Raw genomic sequence first — 17993 nt, 5'->3', positions numbered from 1 at the left:
AACATGTGAATTGCGCAACCACGGGGCGTTTTGAAGGCCCACCAATTACGAAGCGCTCAGACAATATATTTAATCATCATCATTAGAAAAAGCATAAACAAAGCGAGAAGCATTGTAGGTTCGCGTGTTGCCTTACAGGCGCGTAGTGGGCCCTTCGCTGATGCGAACAAGGAAGAATTATGGCGTAGTGGGCACCTAACAACTATACTTGCAGCAGGCATTTTAGGATAATTTGAAATAGCCATTGTTACGCGCACAGTCATTCGTTACTTTACGGCACAGCTGAGGCATGTGCCCAGTTCCGAATCCAGGCAAGCAATGGAGAATGCGATGCGCACGGGGCCCGATTACGTTATCGCGTTCTAATATTGTATGCGAAGCTCCAGAGTGCTCCAATTTCTTGTTCAGTGAGAGAAAACAATTCAAACGACGCCTTCGAAACAACGCCACAGAAAGAGACCAAAGACGAGCATTGCACACGTACGGTATGCTTGTGCACTTCAGATGACTTGTCCATTTTTTCTCTAACAAGATTATGCGGCACGCACCTTAGTTCTGACGTAAAAGAGCAGCCGTCTTTACTACGTCCCGGTGAGCTCGTGGCCTTTAATGCTAATAAATTTCTCAAACTTGCTTCTTAAAGACACCTGTGCCATAAGTCTTGACGTTAAGTTACTTCAGCCGTGGCAAAGTACGTTGCCCTTTCCTTGAAGTTTGTCTCAATAGATAACGGTTCCTTTGTGTCTGTAGACTTTACAGCGAAAGTTGTAATGACAACAGCCGTTTTTGGTGGCGTAGTTATGCGCCGCCATCGCCGCCATGGGGGTACTTAATAGCTATGGAGCACAGGGGGAAAAAGAATCCGGGATGGAGTGTGGTTTCAATTTGAGTGGAGTATTCCGCGACAGAGCTCCTCGGTGCTTAGAACTACCTCACAGAACCAACCTATACAGGCGTCACTCCGGGCAGGGAGTCACGTCGACAGATGTAATTGTGCTCGGAACCGTGAGCATATAAAATCTCCCTGCTATTACCATGAATGTTAAAAAAAGTTAGTTTCATGCATTACATTACGCATGGCTGGACCATAGGTGTGATTTTTTTGTTTTTATTTGCAGGTCTCACCAGACTGCACGCCATTAGGTGCCACTTGGCCTGCTTCTCAGCAATCAGCTGCTTGTATCATTTGTTGGACACGACCAGAGAGGAGCGCCTATTTTCAATGTTGCGCACATTCCCCTGTCGAATTCCTGGAGAAAATGGGGGACCTTTTGAGATTCACCCTGTCGGAATCAACGCTGACGGTGGCTTTCAGCACAAGGACTGCGCTGCAGTTATTGAAATCACAAAATGCATCAGCCAACCCGTGCACCATGCTCGCGGAAGCCGCCAGAAGTATACGCGAGTTCCTCAATGCGAGCTCTGCGAACGCTGCATTAGACGCACAGCTGAAACGAATTCATCGGACTAAAAATGCGTTGCGAGGACGACAAAGGGCGCAGTACAATGAGAAGGTACATGAGGTGAAGCTGGCTACGAACATGCCACCATTTTTTGTATCGTCCCAGGAGTCAGACCTTCCAGAAACACGTGACAGCCACAATGAGCAGCTTGAAGGCATCACGTTTGCTCAGCCACCTGAAGATGTTCCGCGTTATACTAAAGTGACCGAAGATGAACCTCAGCCCCAATTTTCAGGAAGCCATGAAATGGCTACTGCGTCCAATCAGCCCAGACAGCAAAGACTTCTCGTGAGCGTGGGTGAAGGCTCATCGAAAACTGACAAACGGCATCTGAAGTCTCTAGCGCAAGAGGCAGAAGGCGCCGTTGAAGCCGCAGCATCACGGTACGGACTTCATGTATCTATCCTCTACCTTCGTGACGAACGGGATCGTTGGCACGGGATAGAGTACAACACGGAAAGACCCGCCGATGTTTACCTGAACGTAAAGAAGCCGTTCCTTGCGAAATATAAGGACACAGCTAAACTGCTGGAACTGGACAGGTGTCGCACGAGAGAAACTGCCGTTCTCTTGGACAAACACCTTGTCAGCAAGACCTTCTGGAAGGAAATGGCAGCACTTTTTTCGGTTCCGTCATGGCGTTTCATTCAGGAAGTCCAAGAATCACTTGAAAGCAGACTTGAAATGCAGAGAACTCCAGGTGCTGCTCCCGGAGCATACCTATCGTTCGCTGAAGAGCTCCGCTTCGCAATCCTCGACATCTGCAAGCGTGAAGGGAAGTCCCTGGCAGAACTGATTCATGAACAGATAATGGTCAAAATTGAAGGCGATGGGTGCAGAGTGAGCCGCACGGTGTCTTGGACAACCATTTTATTTGTACTTATTAGACACACGTCAAAGGGGCTTCAGGATCCGAACCTGCACAGGACACTTCTTGTGGCCCAGAATGAAGAGGCATACTTTGCTATTCGTGAAACCTGTGGTCCACTCTTCAATGAAATAAATCAGGTTGCCGAGAGAGGTGGGCTGGAAGTTGATGGGCGGTTTTTTCCTCTTACGCTTTGCCTCGGGGGAGACCTCAAGTTTTTGTTGTTGGTATTTGGAATGAAAGGCGCCTCATCCAACTTCGGCTGCCCATTTTGCTTAGCAAACAAGCATGAATGGTCAGACGACACTCTCAGCGGGGCCTACTTCAATGGGGCAGCGTTAGTGAGAACACAGGACAACCTCCGCACGCATGCCGAAAACCTCATGTTTGGAGTGCAGTACGTACCTCTCATCCGCATCGAGCCCAAGCTAACCTTCCCGGACACAATGCACATGCGAGTACGCGTGCTAGATCGTCTGCTGGACAATGTTCTTCAAGAATTTGAAGATATGGACTCGAAAGAAGGTGTCGTCACTGGCGTCACAACCACCAGTCATGTAGACCAGTTCGTTCAGCTTGTGCGACAGTGCGGCGTCCAGCTTCACGTCCTAAAAGATGCATCTCACAAAGGCCGTACGTTCACAGCCCTGACCGGAAACGAATCGAAAACTTTGCCAGCTTCCCGAGAAAATGAAGAACCTTTTGCACGCCGACACTCGCGACGACGTCATTTTGCTGTGGGTAATGCTGCGGTCAGTTTTGGAGACCTTGAGCAGTGAAAAAGCAGGCTCAGATCTGGACACTCACTTGAAAACCTTTTGTGAGACGTTCGTGCGACTCGGTGGCTCAGCAAGAAAAGGGTATGGTCGAGAAAGGTTCACACCATACATGCACATTTTGTGCCACCACGCAGCACAGAAACACGTGGAAGCGGACGGCCTTGGCAAGTTTTCGAGCCAGGGGCTTGAGAAGAAAAACGACATACTGAAGCATTTGTACCATGCACGTTCGAACAAGTGGGACTCTGCTGCAGACGCTGTGAGGCTGTGTAAAAGGCTGGAAGACTCGAGCTGCGAGCGATCTAAGCGGCCATACAACAAAGCCGACATAGAATACTGGCACGAGGGTGGCATCATCGAGTCCAGGAAACGGCGCCAACGCATCAGTGTCGCACCAAGTACAAAAACTCCAGATGCGCCTAACTTCGAGAGCATGACACCTGGGGAGCTGAGAACTGAACTCGCAGCTCTAGGCGTTCAGACAACTTCGAAAAATTTGAAAAGGCTCCGCATGATGGCGTCTCAAGCTGCCAAAGGTAAAGAGAGCCAGTAGTAGGTTGCTTGAAAAGGCTAATGAACCACTTTTTCAAGTAATCGTCGAATGACTGTAGTATCGGAGATTATTGCCTCACGAATCAATGGTGCAAATTTTACTCAAATCCGTGAAGAAACGAGTGGAGTTAGTGATTTACAGCCTGCTTTACGCGCTTTCTCTCTTCTTTAGTCCACACGACCGTGCTGGAAGCTACATAGGTAGAGACGGCAAGAAGTGAAGGAGTTACCTCAGCAAGCGTCATGACCTTTTAGCGCTCGTGATGGATGCGATCATTCTCTCCATTTGGGATTCATATGCATGAGTGTGGCTCACTGTCTATTGTTAGCAGCCTATAGAGCGCTGCGTGTGTGCGTGGTGGCAACCCGTGGCAAGAAGCGCATCTCATCCAAACAACGGCTCTTGATTTACGTCGGCATGCTCTCTGCTGCTCGTTGTCGAACGCCGGCCGCTCCGAAGTGAGTGACCACAGGCCTGTGTTTGAATACAGGGACCTTGAGTCAGCTTGGCGTGGGTTCGAGTTTCTCGGTACAGTTTCACTACTGGAAAGAGCGCAGAAAAACGACAGGACCACGCAGGCTCACGTCTGGGCCGACACCTCAACCTGACAGCCTCCCTTCACAGCCGCGATCGATGCGTAGGCGTTGTGGTCGAAATTGGTATCCGCAGCTACTCTCAGTGTCCTCTCGCAGTCCTTTGTAAACGCAGAATATATTGCAAATTGTGGACAGGGCCTGCCAAAGGCTGCCGCTACGTTCCACTTCCCACGCACCTGAACCCATGTCGAACCTGTTTTACTAGTGTCATTCACGATGTCTTTAGGCTTCATTGTGGACGACGGCCTCATCATCACTCGCAAGAACTTCCTCCGGAGTCGTGAGAATGCGTCGTTCTGCATTTTATGCCACTGAGGTCTTTTCCTTCGGCTAGTTTGATACAAGACGTTGTGAACAAGTTACGAAACGGCGAGTTTGGCTAGTTCGTCAATGTTAATTTTCTGAAGAAAAACAGCGCACCCACACAAAGACGTCGGCACGAAAGAGAGGTTACACACACAGCGTTGCTGTCTTCACAAAGGCTAAAATTGTGCACAAGGCTAACATATGCGATGGGTGAAGTGCGCACGTGAAACTCGTGTTGCAAAGGAGGCTAAACAAATGACGGGGACGAAGGCGGAAAATACAAGATAAGGCAGCATTAAGCAACGAAGAAGCACCAGGCTCGAGCACGCGTGGCGCAATGACGAAGTGACGTAAAAAATGCGCGACTGTTTGGTTGAACTAAACATGGAAGCATTGTGCGCAAGCATATTCGAGAGCCACCGAGAACGTCGAATGTGGTTCGCACTTCGTAGAACGCACAAGTATGACGGGCACACTGCCTAAAACGCCGTGTATTGCAAAGTCAGGCTGGCCGAAACAATAGTACAAGTGCCGCGGAGCCATGGACAGCCTAACCAGACAATCAGCTGGGACCAAATCACCCATTGAGTCACTGGGACCTAGTGTCCTTTCTGAACATACGCGAAATTTCGATAGGTCGGGTAGAAATGCTTTCACGGTAAAAAAATTGAAAAGCCACAGAAATGCGGAGTGACCACTCAGTGAAAACTGCAAAAATCCAAAAGAAAACCAGACAAGAGAGAGGAAGGCTCGCCGGAGAGTTTTTCTAAAAAAAAAGTGAAGCGCGTTTTAAGGAGCGAACGAGTTGCAGCAAGGAGAGAGCGGTGCAGCAAGGCACTGAAGACAAGCCATATGCATAGGGTTTCAGGCCCAAGCACACAAGACTAGCACAGAAAGCTAGAGTTCTCAGCCAGGGTCGAGCCGACGCTTTCCTCGGTGGAGCCACTGCCTAACTGACCTGCGAGCCATCTACATATGCGCTCGCGAAATTCGGCGTAACCCGTTCGCAAAGTGAAAGCGGCTGGACACGGCCTCGAGCTTTTCAGCTTTCCGCCTTCGATGCGCTCAATCATCAGTATCACCTTTTTGCTGCATCGGCGTGGCCGCCGCCGCTATTCTACCCACGTTAAACTTCAGCTGCGTTGCATCTACCTGACTTTGGGTTGTCTCCGGCTATGACCGAAAAAACTAGACTGTGCTCAGTGCACTCTACTCATCACTTCGCCTATGCTTACTCATGACGTTTAAGACAGACATCAGAATGCCATCTTTATACCTAGGTCCTTGTATATAACGTGCTGTATACATTAAGCTATCGCTATTGTTTCCTGTGTTGTTTGAGTGTCGTTCATTTTTGTGAACTAAATGTTCCTTTTTGATGAGTGCTAACGGATTCGTCTTCACTTCGGTCAATCTAGGCATACATTACTTAGCAATCAAGCCTGAACGAATGTACTTTGGAAACTGATAATATATCTCATGCGCTTACACTGTGTTATGTGAAGTGCTCTGGCATTGCACCTTTTGAATTATTTCTCATTTTTGCGCGCCACTGTCTGCCTCGTCTTAATGTCCTTTAGCTTTTTCACTTTCTTTCTATCGTACGATGTCCTACGTGCGCAGGATCCTTCATTAGGGCGGCGAAGTCTCACCATAGCGCCAACCTCTCCCCCCACTTGGTCGAGTTCGAAAGAGAAACAAGTTTCGCAGTTGATTAAAAAATGAAAATGAAGTGAGGACTTGCTTCCCACACGCCTGCCTTTGGTCCCCTGCTTTACGGGCGTGAAGATCGGTAGTAAACAGATCTTGGAATGCATAAATCAGTAATCTTTGGCGGCCATTATCGTCAAAAACCTACATTGGCCATCCCCATGCTCTTTATCTATAAGGAGTGTCTAAAATGCACTACAACCGCGAAACATAGAAGTAACACTGACTCACACACAGCGCTTTACCTTTCTTAAATGGCGCTACCAACTAGCCCAGATTGCCACCTTGGAGAACTTGCACTTCGAACAGTAATTGGAAATGTGTGACTAAGTGAATTTATTGGGCAACGTTGGCGCTCACCTCAAATGCATAGATGGCGGGGGGGGGGGGGAAGGGGTAGCCCATGCCCTCTTCGTGCGCATGCCTATGTTTCTCTGAAAACAACACAGCATAGTACAGCAAAATACCAACGCAACAATGCATGTGAGAGTGACAAGTATAAGATTGCTTGCCGTAGAGTTAGCTACAGGTGCGCGAAAACAAACAGGGTCTTGGATGGGGGCGACTGGTCTGAGAAGGTCATTTCAGTGTTGCAGTGCTGGCGATGTTAGTAGCACTAGGTCGTTAAGAAAGCGAATGCATGGTGACCGCTAGGAAAGTCGATCGCCCGCCACGGTGGTCTAGTGGTTATGGCGCCCGACTGCTGACCCGAAGGTGACGGGATCGAATCCCGGAGGCGTCGGCTACATTTTCATGGAGGCGGAAATGTTTGACGCCCGTGTACTTAGTTTAAGGTGCACGTTAAACAACCCCAGGTGGTCGAAATTCCCGGAGCCCTCCACTACGGCGTCCCATATAATCATATCGCGGTTTTGGGACGTTAAACCCCAGATATTATTATTATTATTATTATTATTATTCGGAAAGTCGATCTCTGGTACACTGGTTCTCGTCTGCCACTCGTGGAATGCGGACACGGCGCACACGATTCGTAAGAACAGCACGTGATTCGCGGCAGGAAGGTGAAACAACCTGCCTTCCCATGGCCAACTTCATATGCGAAGGCGTCGGGCCTGCGCAGTACGGCGTCCTTGTATTGAGCTTATCATGTGCCTGTGAAGAGGTTGTGTATGAAGAAACTTTTCGTGTTGCCCTGTGCGCATACACAGCATGCTCGTACATTGAAATAGTACGCGAATGTGAACTGCAGACAACTCGCAGGGTCCCTTATGGACTCACCTAAGGCGACTGGAAGGCGAAAGCCCTCTTTTTCTTCTCAGTCGATTGCATTGTTCCTGCCCCGCCACCCTCCGAAAGCTTCCTGCACCTTAAGGCCCGACCACACGTACGCGTTGCAGCGCGTCAACGCGTGACTTTTTGACGCGGCGCCGCGCTCTCTCCCTATGGGTAGAGAGGGCGCGCAGCTTCGCGTAGCCGCGTGCCCTCTCTCCCCATAGGGAGAGGGCGCGGCGCCGCGTCAAAAAGTCACGCGTTGACGCGCTGCAACGCGTACGTGTGGTCGGGCCTTTACGCGGTTTTCCACTGCCTCCATGCTCGGCGTAACGTTGACCAAGGGTGCTATGCAGGATGGCCCGAGCTTCTCGGGCACACGAGTTTGCTCCGAGCTCGCATTACGGCGGTCATGACAGGAAGACAGTGCGGAGCACGCGATAGCAGCGTTTATAAAACGGCTACAAGAACGAGCATGGCGTCACATGCGCATGTGCGGCACTTGCGGTGGTTTTCAAAGGAACGCCGTGTGCGAACGCGTCAGCGCCGCCACTCAGTCAGCATTTTGACAGTGTAGCGGCGTCAGCGTGATTGTCGCGCTATCTTTTTGCCAACTGATCATCGCGCCTCCCATGGGCGTGTTCGTGGGTGTTTGTCCTCTTCGGAGAATTCTTTCGTTCCACCTGCAGCATGGAAATTTCCACTCTCGAAGGCAACAAGGGCGCACACGCAGCACTCTGGTGCAGCTCGTTTCGTTTCTCTGGAATATTACGGATAAATAAACGGACAGGTTACTGCTATACTTACACTACGCGTCTGAAGATTTTTTCTGTAGTAACGAATCGGTAGAAACAATGTCTCCACATACAAGTAAATAATAACATTTCTCGCCGCAAATCCCACCAGGGGCGCTTGCTTCGGGGCTGTGAGTGGTACATCGTGAGCGCGGTGAAGTTGAATGCGAGACATCGTAGCCACGTGATGATAAAACCTTTAGTTCTTCGTGCGTCTGTGTATAGTCTGTGCGATTAAGCTGATAGATTAATCTTGCCGCTCGCTGGCGTTGCACCGTGAGCACTGCTCCTCCGCAAGAGCAAACGCAATGGCCTTACCCGATCTTCGCTTCGGGCGTCTGTCAATCAAACTGATTGACGTGCGAACTCGGGCACAAACTCGTTGATTATGAAAAGGCCCCAGTTCAACTCGGGACTGTCATAGTGCCGGTGTGCCTGTCAAGTGTTTCATGCAGTGGACGCTACTCAGCAGCTTCTTTGCCTATAAAATAATTTGGTCAGCTTGCACTACTTGTGCAAGGCTGGGGCCATTGGAGGAGCCTGTGATCACCTAGCTTCTTCGAGCTTATTACGTGGCTCGTCTACTCTGTATGCTTGGCCTGCTTAAGAGTAATGACCGTGTCAGTTCGGTCTCAATGTTCGTGCTATTGATTAGCTAGGCCTTAATTAACATGGCAGGGAGTAGTTATGCCCTAATTCGTAATGTTTTAATTAACACGGCGTTAAATTATCAGATTTCATTAGCAATGTCCTCATTAGCACGAATGTACTTAACATAATGCTAATTAGAGTCATCATAATTACGGCGTACTTGACGAGGAAGTTAATAATTGGCTTGGTTTTATTTAGCGTGCTCCTAATTAGCGTCGTGTTAATTAGCATGACCATAATTAGCTTGGTCTTAACTAACATGATACTGAATAGTCCTGTCTTGATTGTTAAAGTTTTAATTATCACGACATTATTAACTCAGGTTTAATTCGCAAGGTCCGGAATTATACAGATGTTATTAGCATAATCCTAATTAGCACTATTTATTTATTTATTTATTTATTTCATTTATTTACAATACCTCAAAGGCGCCGGTGAAGGGTTTTACATGAGGGGTGGGCTTTTACAATGGATTAAGTGAGTAGTTGCTCAATCGCTGCTTTGAAGGTGATGACACTGGAGTGGCGCACAACGTCAGGAGGCAGGCCATTCCAATCTTGTGCTGTCTTGGCAAAAAAGGATGAAAGGTGCGCAGTGGTGTGAGCAGCTGGCGGGTACACAGCTTTGCCGTGGTTGATGCGGTCTGAATGACGATGGGTTGGCTTGATGGCGGGAGTACGAGGTGATGCATGATAAACTTGAAAAACAGGCAAAGACGAGCGATACGGCGGCGTAATGAAAGGATAGCGAGGTTAGCGCGAGATTTAAGTTCGGTTACGCTTGACTGGTATGAATAATCTGAACAGATGAATCTTGCTGCCCGGTTTTGCACAGTTTCAAGTGTTTTAATGTTGTTAGTTTGGTGAGGGTCCCAAACAGCGCATGCGTATTCAAGTTTTGGTCTGATTAGTGTCTGATATGCGAGTAGTTTCACAGGGGTAGGAGCTAGATGAAGGTTTCGACGTAGACAGCCAAGAGCGCGGTTAGCTTCGTTAGTGACGTGCGTTATGTGAAGAGACCATGTTAAGTCAGAAGACAAATGAACACCTAAATACTTGTATGAAGTTGCAGATGAAATTTCCGTGTTGTTAATAAGGTATCTTGGAGCTGGGTAGTAAGGTCTTGATTATCTTGATTTTAATTACACGCTCCTAACTAGCGTCGTGTTAATTAGCATGGTCTTAGTTTGTTCTAAGCTTTACACGGTTCATTACCATGGTCCTAGTAAGACGTGGCTTAATTAGCTCGGCCTTATCATGATTTGGCTTAATCAGCTTCGTCGTAGCATGTCCTGACTTAGCTAGGTATACCGCCCAGCCAATTAGCTAATCAGCCGGCTGCACCTGCTCATGGAGCGAGCAGACGATTAATAAGAGGACGAAGAGGGCGCGCGCCGGCCGAGCAACGCGCTAGAATGTACAGGCCGACCACAGTGATTATACACGTGGCCTCGGCGATTAGCTCTAGCCGCGGTGTCGTAAGGCGCTCGGTCGGAACTAATCTCGGAAGCCACGGTGCTGATTACTCTAAAGGATACTTAGTGCAGATATTAAACGCTTGAAAATGAATTCAAACGGCCCGCGAACACATACAGATATAGTTAGTAGAACTTTCTGTCACTTTTCTTGCATGGGTGAACTTCTGCACTTAGTGGAACGACAAACAAATGAAAGAAGGTGCCTCTAGTTTGAAGACACCAGCCAACCTTCTCGACCGCCCTTGGCGTGACGCCGCGTCCCATCGTAACCAATGAAACGGAGGGCGCGCTGAGGGATGGATTTCACCTTCGCGTACTGTTAGCTCGATCAAAAGGGGGTGTCGCCAGAGCTCGGAAAGATCCTGAGTTTCGCCAAACTCGGGCCATTCTGCATAGCACCCCAAGCTACGATGTGATGTGATGACGTCAGCATGTAACGACACGTGACATCACTATGACGCCACGATGACGTCGTAAATGTTGGCGATCTGTGACGTCGTATGGTGGCATCATCACGTGATGATAATTTGCAGCAGTCGTGTTGAGGCCGCCGACGACGGACGGAGGTCAATTTTCGCGTTTGATGAGGCATTCAAGGCTTTCGCCTCAATATATTGGGCCTCTAGGATTAGACATACTTATAAAACTCTCTAATGCATTTATTTCGCTGTCAGTACCTAACCTTGTGGTCTAGTGGCCGTCGTACTCGAATACTGACCCGAAGATCGTGGGATCGATTGTCGGCCGCGGCCGCCGCATTTCGGCTCTGGCGCGAAATGCTTGTGGCCCGTGTACTTAGATTTAGGTGCAGGTTATTAAGGAACACCACATGTAGAAATTTCCAGAGACTTCACTACGACCTCCCTAATCATGTCGTGGTTTCGGGACGTAAAACCGCAACAATTCTATATCAAACACGAAAATTGACCATCAGCGTCACGCGTTCGGTGGCGTGAGTACGAGGGACGCAAAAAACTATCACGTGATGACGTCACATATGCCGTCATCTTATTGTGACGTCACATGATCACGTCATCATACGATATCGTAGCTTTGCGCTGCCTCCGTGATCGGCCTACCAATCACGGAGGCAGTGTAAAAACGGATGAGATGCAGAAAGCTTGCAAAGCCATCGATCATGGACGCAGTGTAAAGCCACGTTAGGTGCAGAAAGCTTTCGGAGACGGGCGGATTAGGATCAATGCATTGACTGAGGATATAGAAGACGACTCTCACCTTCGAGTCGTCTTGGGCGAATACATACGGAGCCTGAGGGTGTTTTGTACAGGAAATTCAAAGATATGCAATCAAATGAAAGGCCTACTTATTTGAGAGGTCACGGAGTGAATGCGCTCTATGCAGCCCGACCAGCAAAATTTTGGTAGCCCTGATAAGGGCTTCAGATCCAGCTTTCACTAACATCAGCGTTCAACGTTGCTTGTTGGGCGAGTTGGAACGAGTCAGTCATAACGTAGTTCAGCGCAAAAAACAGGCAACCTTGTCCTCTCGCTCGTCTGTTGCCTGTTTTTTGCGCTGAACTACGTTATGACTGATCAGCGTTCAGTTCACGTGTGTTGCATCACCTAGCGCATGACCTTTATCTTTCTGAATCTCGCGCGCCGTCGGGAGTTGCGTCATGGCAAGAAAAGAAATACATAAACAAAAGAAAATATCGGCAGGTCACACGTACCATGGGAATCGATGTTATGCGAAGCATGCGGAAGGAAGGTGACTGTGGTGTTTTTTTTAATGAGCGAGACGTCACAAAATAACGCTAAAGATATGTACAGTACTCACGAATTCAAATGAGACATCAATTTTTTTAGTATAGGACGGCATGGTAAATTGCCCGAGAATCACTCATGGTTGTACAATCTGTTCTCCACTGCAAACGAAGTGTGGGTGCTCTCGGTGATTTTGCTCTGATCTACGCACTCAAATGGAAATTACGCCAATATCACCCGAACTGAATACGGTGGATGCCAAAGTATGAGCGTTACTTAGACCTAAATTTTCCTGTTTTAATACGTGAGTACTGTACACATGTTGTATGCACAAACATATGTTGAACAGTCGCATATGTTTTATATAGCCAGCTGTTTCAAGTTTCGTAACGGTGCCAACTGCAACATGGGTTTTACCAACACCAGAAGCGGTAAGCTGATACGCAGCGCTTCTGCTTGCGACAATGACAGCCCTGGATGGTGCTACCTGACCAACTTCAGTGGATGGCGCTTAACTACAATTGCCGGTAAACCGACGTGACGCCTGTATCGTAGGAGTACATATATAATGTTTGTAAAATTCGATAACAACGCTGCAACCACAATGGACGTTTCACCCACATTGCGCCAAGTGCAGGGTGTTTTTCCAAAGCAGTTTCGAGACCTGGCGTGGCTCTGTGGTAGAATACTCGATTGCCACGCAGAATGCTTGGGTTCCATTCCTGCCGAGACCATGATATTTAATCTGTGTATTTATCGGTCAACGCTGTCGATGTCAGTTTTTCCTAACGCTCTCGCATTTAAATTAGCAATGTCTGTTCTCGCCGTTCCTGGGTAGATATAAACTGTCACTCACATGTGGCGCATACCCGTATACTGCGGCTCGGGGTATGCGGGTATACGGTGTATGCGGGTTGCTCGTTTGAGAGCCATGTAAACCAGATCAATTTAGGCCACTTTATATGTACTATTATGTGCAAATAACATAATTGCGATATCGTTTTTCATTGTTGAGTTATAGAGTTCTAACTTGACGGCTTTGTTTGTTGTTGTTCGCGACGAAATGTTTTGGCAGATGCGCAGAACAAAATGAAACTTGGGGTATTTTCACGCTATTTACCCTAAAGGCATTTAATTCGGTGGAGACATCAGCAGTCATGCAGGCACTGCGGATCAGGTTATCGACTAAGCCTATATAAACATAATGGAAGAAATCTACAGCGGATCCACAGCCACTATAGTCCTCCATAAAGAAAGCGACAGAATTCCAATAAAGAAGGGCGTACGGCAGGGAGACACGATCTCTCCAATGTTATTCACCGCGTGTTTACAGGAGGTTTTCAGGTACCTAGATTGGGAAAATTAGGGATAAGAGTTAATGGAGAGTATCTCAGTAACCTGCGATTCGCTGATGACATTACATTGATGAGTAACGCGGGAGACGAATTACAGCTCATGATTACTGAACTGGATACAGAAAGTAGAAGAGTAGGCCTGAAAATTAATATGCATAAAACTCAAGTAATGTGGAACAATCTTGGCAGAGAACAGCGCTTTGCGATAGGTGGCGAGACACTGGAAGTTGTAAAGGAGTACGTCTATTTAGGACAGGTAGTAACCTCGGAGCCGAACCATGAGAGTGAAATAACTAGAAGAATAAGGATGGGATGGGGCTCATTCGTCAAGCATTATCAAATCATGAATGGTAGTCTACCACTATCCCTCAAGAGGAAGGTATATAACAGCTGCATCTTACCGGTACTTACCTACGGAGAAGAAACCTGGAGACTTACAAAGAGGGTTCAACTTAAATTGAGGACGACGCAGCGAGCGATGGAAAGTAAAATAGGTGTAACCTTAAGAGACAGGAAGAGAGCAGAGTGGGTCAGGGAACAAACGGGGGTGAAGGACATCATAGTTGAAATCAAGAAGAAATGGATATGGGCCGGGCACGTAGCACGTCGGCAGGATAAGCGGTGGTCATTAAGGGTAACTGGCTGGATTCCAAGAGATGGCAAACGCGTGAGGGGGGACAGAAAATTAGGTGGGTAGATGAGATTAAGAAGTTTGTAGTATAACGTGGCAGCAGAAAGCACAGGACCGGGTTCATTGGCGGAACATGGGAGAGGCCTTTGCCCGCAGTGGGCGTAGACAGGCCTGCTGCTGCTGCTGCTGCTGCTGCTGCTGCTGCTGCTGCTGCTGCTGCTGCTGCTGAGATGATGATATGATGATGAGATGACCCTAAAGGAAGAAGATTTCCGGAATAAACCAAATTCAGACTAACATCGCAGCGGCGAGTGTCTTTTGCATTCATCTGAAAACAGCAGAGCCACATTTCGTACTTATTCCTCCACCGCTGTAAATATTACATGGACGTATCCCTCTCATGCCGGCCATAACCTGAATAAAAATGGTTTTGTATAAGTTGTGCTGTGTTCGAAGCTTCGTAAAGCCTACCATGGGTGCTATAGCGATGACAGGAAACACGAACACTGCGGAATATGCATGATGTGCCGTTTCGCATTTAGTTTCAAGCGGCTGTAGCCTGGAGGGCAATGAAAAGCCGATAGTGTCATCTACGATACTATCAAGGATCACTCTACCATCTTTTTATTGCCAGCAAGGGTCGGTCGCGATGAAAACAGCGCGCCACGCTGCTTGCGTTTCTGTCCATCCCCCCTGTACATGCAAGGGAGAATTGCCGTCTACCTGAATGGAGCATGGGGCTACAAACGAAACCCACACTTGTTCTTTTCTGAGAAAGGTCGTCTTGGTCCGGCATGAATTTTTCGTCCATGTGACAAGTGAGCTACACAACCGCTCAGCGTTGATAAAGGCAGCGCATGCATTTTCTCTTCCACCTGATTTAAGGACCACCGTTAATTGGCAAGTCATATCAAATTGCCGTTTCGGAACGATGCCAGACGGTGACTGCTTGGCTACCGTGCAACAGAGTGAACATGAGCGTGGTTGTTTTGCTTTATCTGCCTGAAATTGCCATCCTTGTCAAGTAAAATCACTAAGAGTCCAATGGGAAATGCGCTCTCACTTAATTACAAATTCCGTACCTCAAGAAGGAATGTGGGTTGGATACAACGTTGAAGGGCTGTCCTCGGTCGCCAGACAACCAGACCGCGGCAGCCGATGACCTCCGCGACTACAAAAGTAGTCCCGCTCATGCACTCTGCGATGTTCTCGGAAGGCGGGGTCATCGGCCGTCCGGCTCATGACGTCATCCTGCAGGGCATGCCCATTGGTGCAGTTTGTATGCATCCGCCTTTGACGAGGAAACGCCCCGGACTTCAAAAGTTGTCCTACTATATTTATAAAAACGCGCTAAACCTCTTTTGGGTACACAGCAGATACACATAAGGAATGTTATCTTGGTGCCAAAATTAGAATCCGTGGACCGCCAAATTGGCAGCAGAGGAAAAAGGGCTGCATGAGCCCTTTCACGGGCCAAAATGTGCGAACACTTGCAAAATTATCTGCGTAAAACAATCATGCTTTTATTGCCTGACCACACATTTTAGGTAATATATTTATTCGCGTTCTTTTATGATGTGCCTCCACCCTCGGTCGCCATAAAAAATTCGCAGCCGCTCAGAGGAAAACTCAGTCCTTCCTTGCCCGACTCTTCATCATCCGCAAGGTCGCTTTCACCCGCACTGGAAACGAAATGCGGATGTGTTCTCCGAGCTTGTTTGTCGAGATGTGCCAACCGTGAGGAAGAGGAGCTTGCTGAAGTCTTCTTCTTCACATAAAAGCCAGCCACCTTCAATCTTTGTCCCGGAGTCATTGAAGGCCCAACGAATATGTCTAAATCGAATGGGAGTACCACTACCCCGCTGGAATGCCTTCTGCGTTGAAGTTTCTTCTGCACTTCGTAAAAAAGTATATCAGCTGCATGCTGTAAGCGTCTGCTGTCAGGTGGCCAAGACTCTTCGAAACTCCGCAGGCAGTCCCTGTTTAGGTTACGTCTTGGTTCAAACGAACCACTCCCACATGGAACAACCTTTCCAGTGAATAAGGTAGCCCCTTCTCTGAAATGTGATAAATATATTTAAAAAATTCCCATCATCAACTCAATGCTCACGTATGCAAAAACCATTACCATATACACAGCTGGTAGTACAAGGAAGGTATAGGAAGGCCTTCGTGGAATAAAATCTAATGTTTTGACGAAAGCTCACCTGGCCCGACATGATCATTATGACCTATTAAAAATACATACACCGATCACCAACAAAAGTAGAAGCTTGGAACAACGTTTCGGCTACCGAGCAGGAGTCCTGTCCCGAATAATGCAGCTCAAGTTCACGCGCAGTTAAGTATCAATAAAGTTGACGCAGACAACGAGCACAGTTTGCATGATGTCGTCGTTCATATAGAGAGCGTCTGCAAAGTATGGCTGTCTTTTTATTTATTTTTTTCAGCTATACATGGTGTGTCGATGATAAACATGGCGTGTAAACAATAAATCCTGTTCATGCAAGAACCATACATACGCGCCCGAGGCGCGTGTACGTAGGTTTAAATTGCGTACCTTTTCTTTGAGGACCAAGGCGCATGACCATGTTTCTATTTATTTGTCAGAACCGCCTACGTCGTGGTGACCTCGTCTCCTTGACTTGATAGTTACCAAAATTGGCATAGGAGGATATGAGTGTATGACGAACATGACAGATAGGTGATAACATAAGAAATTTTGTCAGGCACCATGCATTGTGGCTATCGATTTCAGGAGAAGGAGCGGGCCAGTAACTGTTTATGCTACACTTTGAGCCAAGCCTTGGAAGCAATCGACGCCTTCGTGTCAATTTGAGTAGTTGGATGCAAATCGTGAGCTCACAACGCTCGTTGACTGCATGGCGTGTGAAAGGTAGCTCATTGTGAGATGTAACGACGGCAGTCTCGTTACAGCACAGCCGTCACTTTTATCGGAACGAAGGGTCAGCAGCGTTTTTACTCATGTTCTTACTCAGCAGCCAGCCATACTCATGCGGGGACGAGCAACTCGAGACTATAGGGAGTTGAGTCATGGAGTACATACGTAAAGTTTATTATATTGTTATAAAGTGAATAGTGAACTTTGCAACACAATTGTTGATAAGTACCACCACCACAACTGATGTTAGGCAACCGTGGTGTAATAATTTATTGACTATCTGTAAACGCGCAATTGCTGGCTGAGGGTAGTTGCAACACGTGTTTTCGGAGTTTATCTACTGCTTTACAATCGCCAACTAATTACAAACGGCATGTATTTTTCTTGTTTAATCTACGCAGTGTCCTACACTATCCACTGCCTCTTTTCGCTGTCATGGTTGATATTCACTGTTAATCACCTTTGGCGCACAACCCCCGCTCCTTGGCAGTGGTATACAGACAGACAGACAGACATGGAAGGAAGGCAGAGACAGATAGATACGGACAGATACAGACAGACAGGAAGGCAGAGACAACACAGACAGACAGACAGACAGACAGACAGACAGACAGAAGGCAGACAGACAGACAGACAGACAGACAGACAGACAGACAGACAGACAGACAGACAGACAAACAAACAGGTAGGCAGAGACGGACGGACAGACACAGACAGACAGACAAACAGACAGACAGACAGGAAGGCGGAGGCATACGGACAGACACATACAGACAGACAGACAGACAGACAGACAGACAGACAGACAGACAGACAGACAGACAGACAGACAGACAGACAGACAGGTAGGCAGAGACGGACGGACAGACACAGACAGACACAAACAGACAGACAGACAGGAAGGCGGAGGCATACCGACAGACACATACAGACACAGACAGACAGACAGACAGA

Source organism: Rhipicephalus sanguineus, chromosome 2, assembly GCF_013339695.2.
Source record: "Rhipicephalus sanguineus isolate Rsan-2018 chromosome 2, BIME_Rsan_1.4, whole genome shotgun sequence".
Classification (NCBI taxonomy): domain Eukaryota; kingdom Metazoa; phylum Arthropoda; class Arachnida; order Ixodida; family Ixodidae; genus Rhipicephalus; species Rhipicephalus sanguineus.
Note: the sequence above shows the minus strand (reverse complement) of the source record.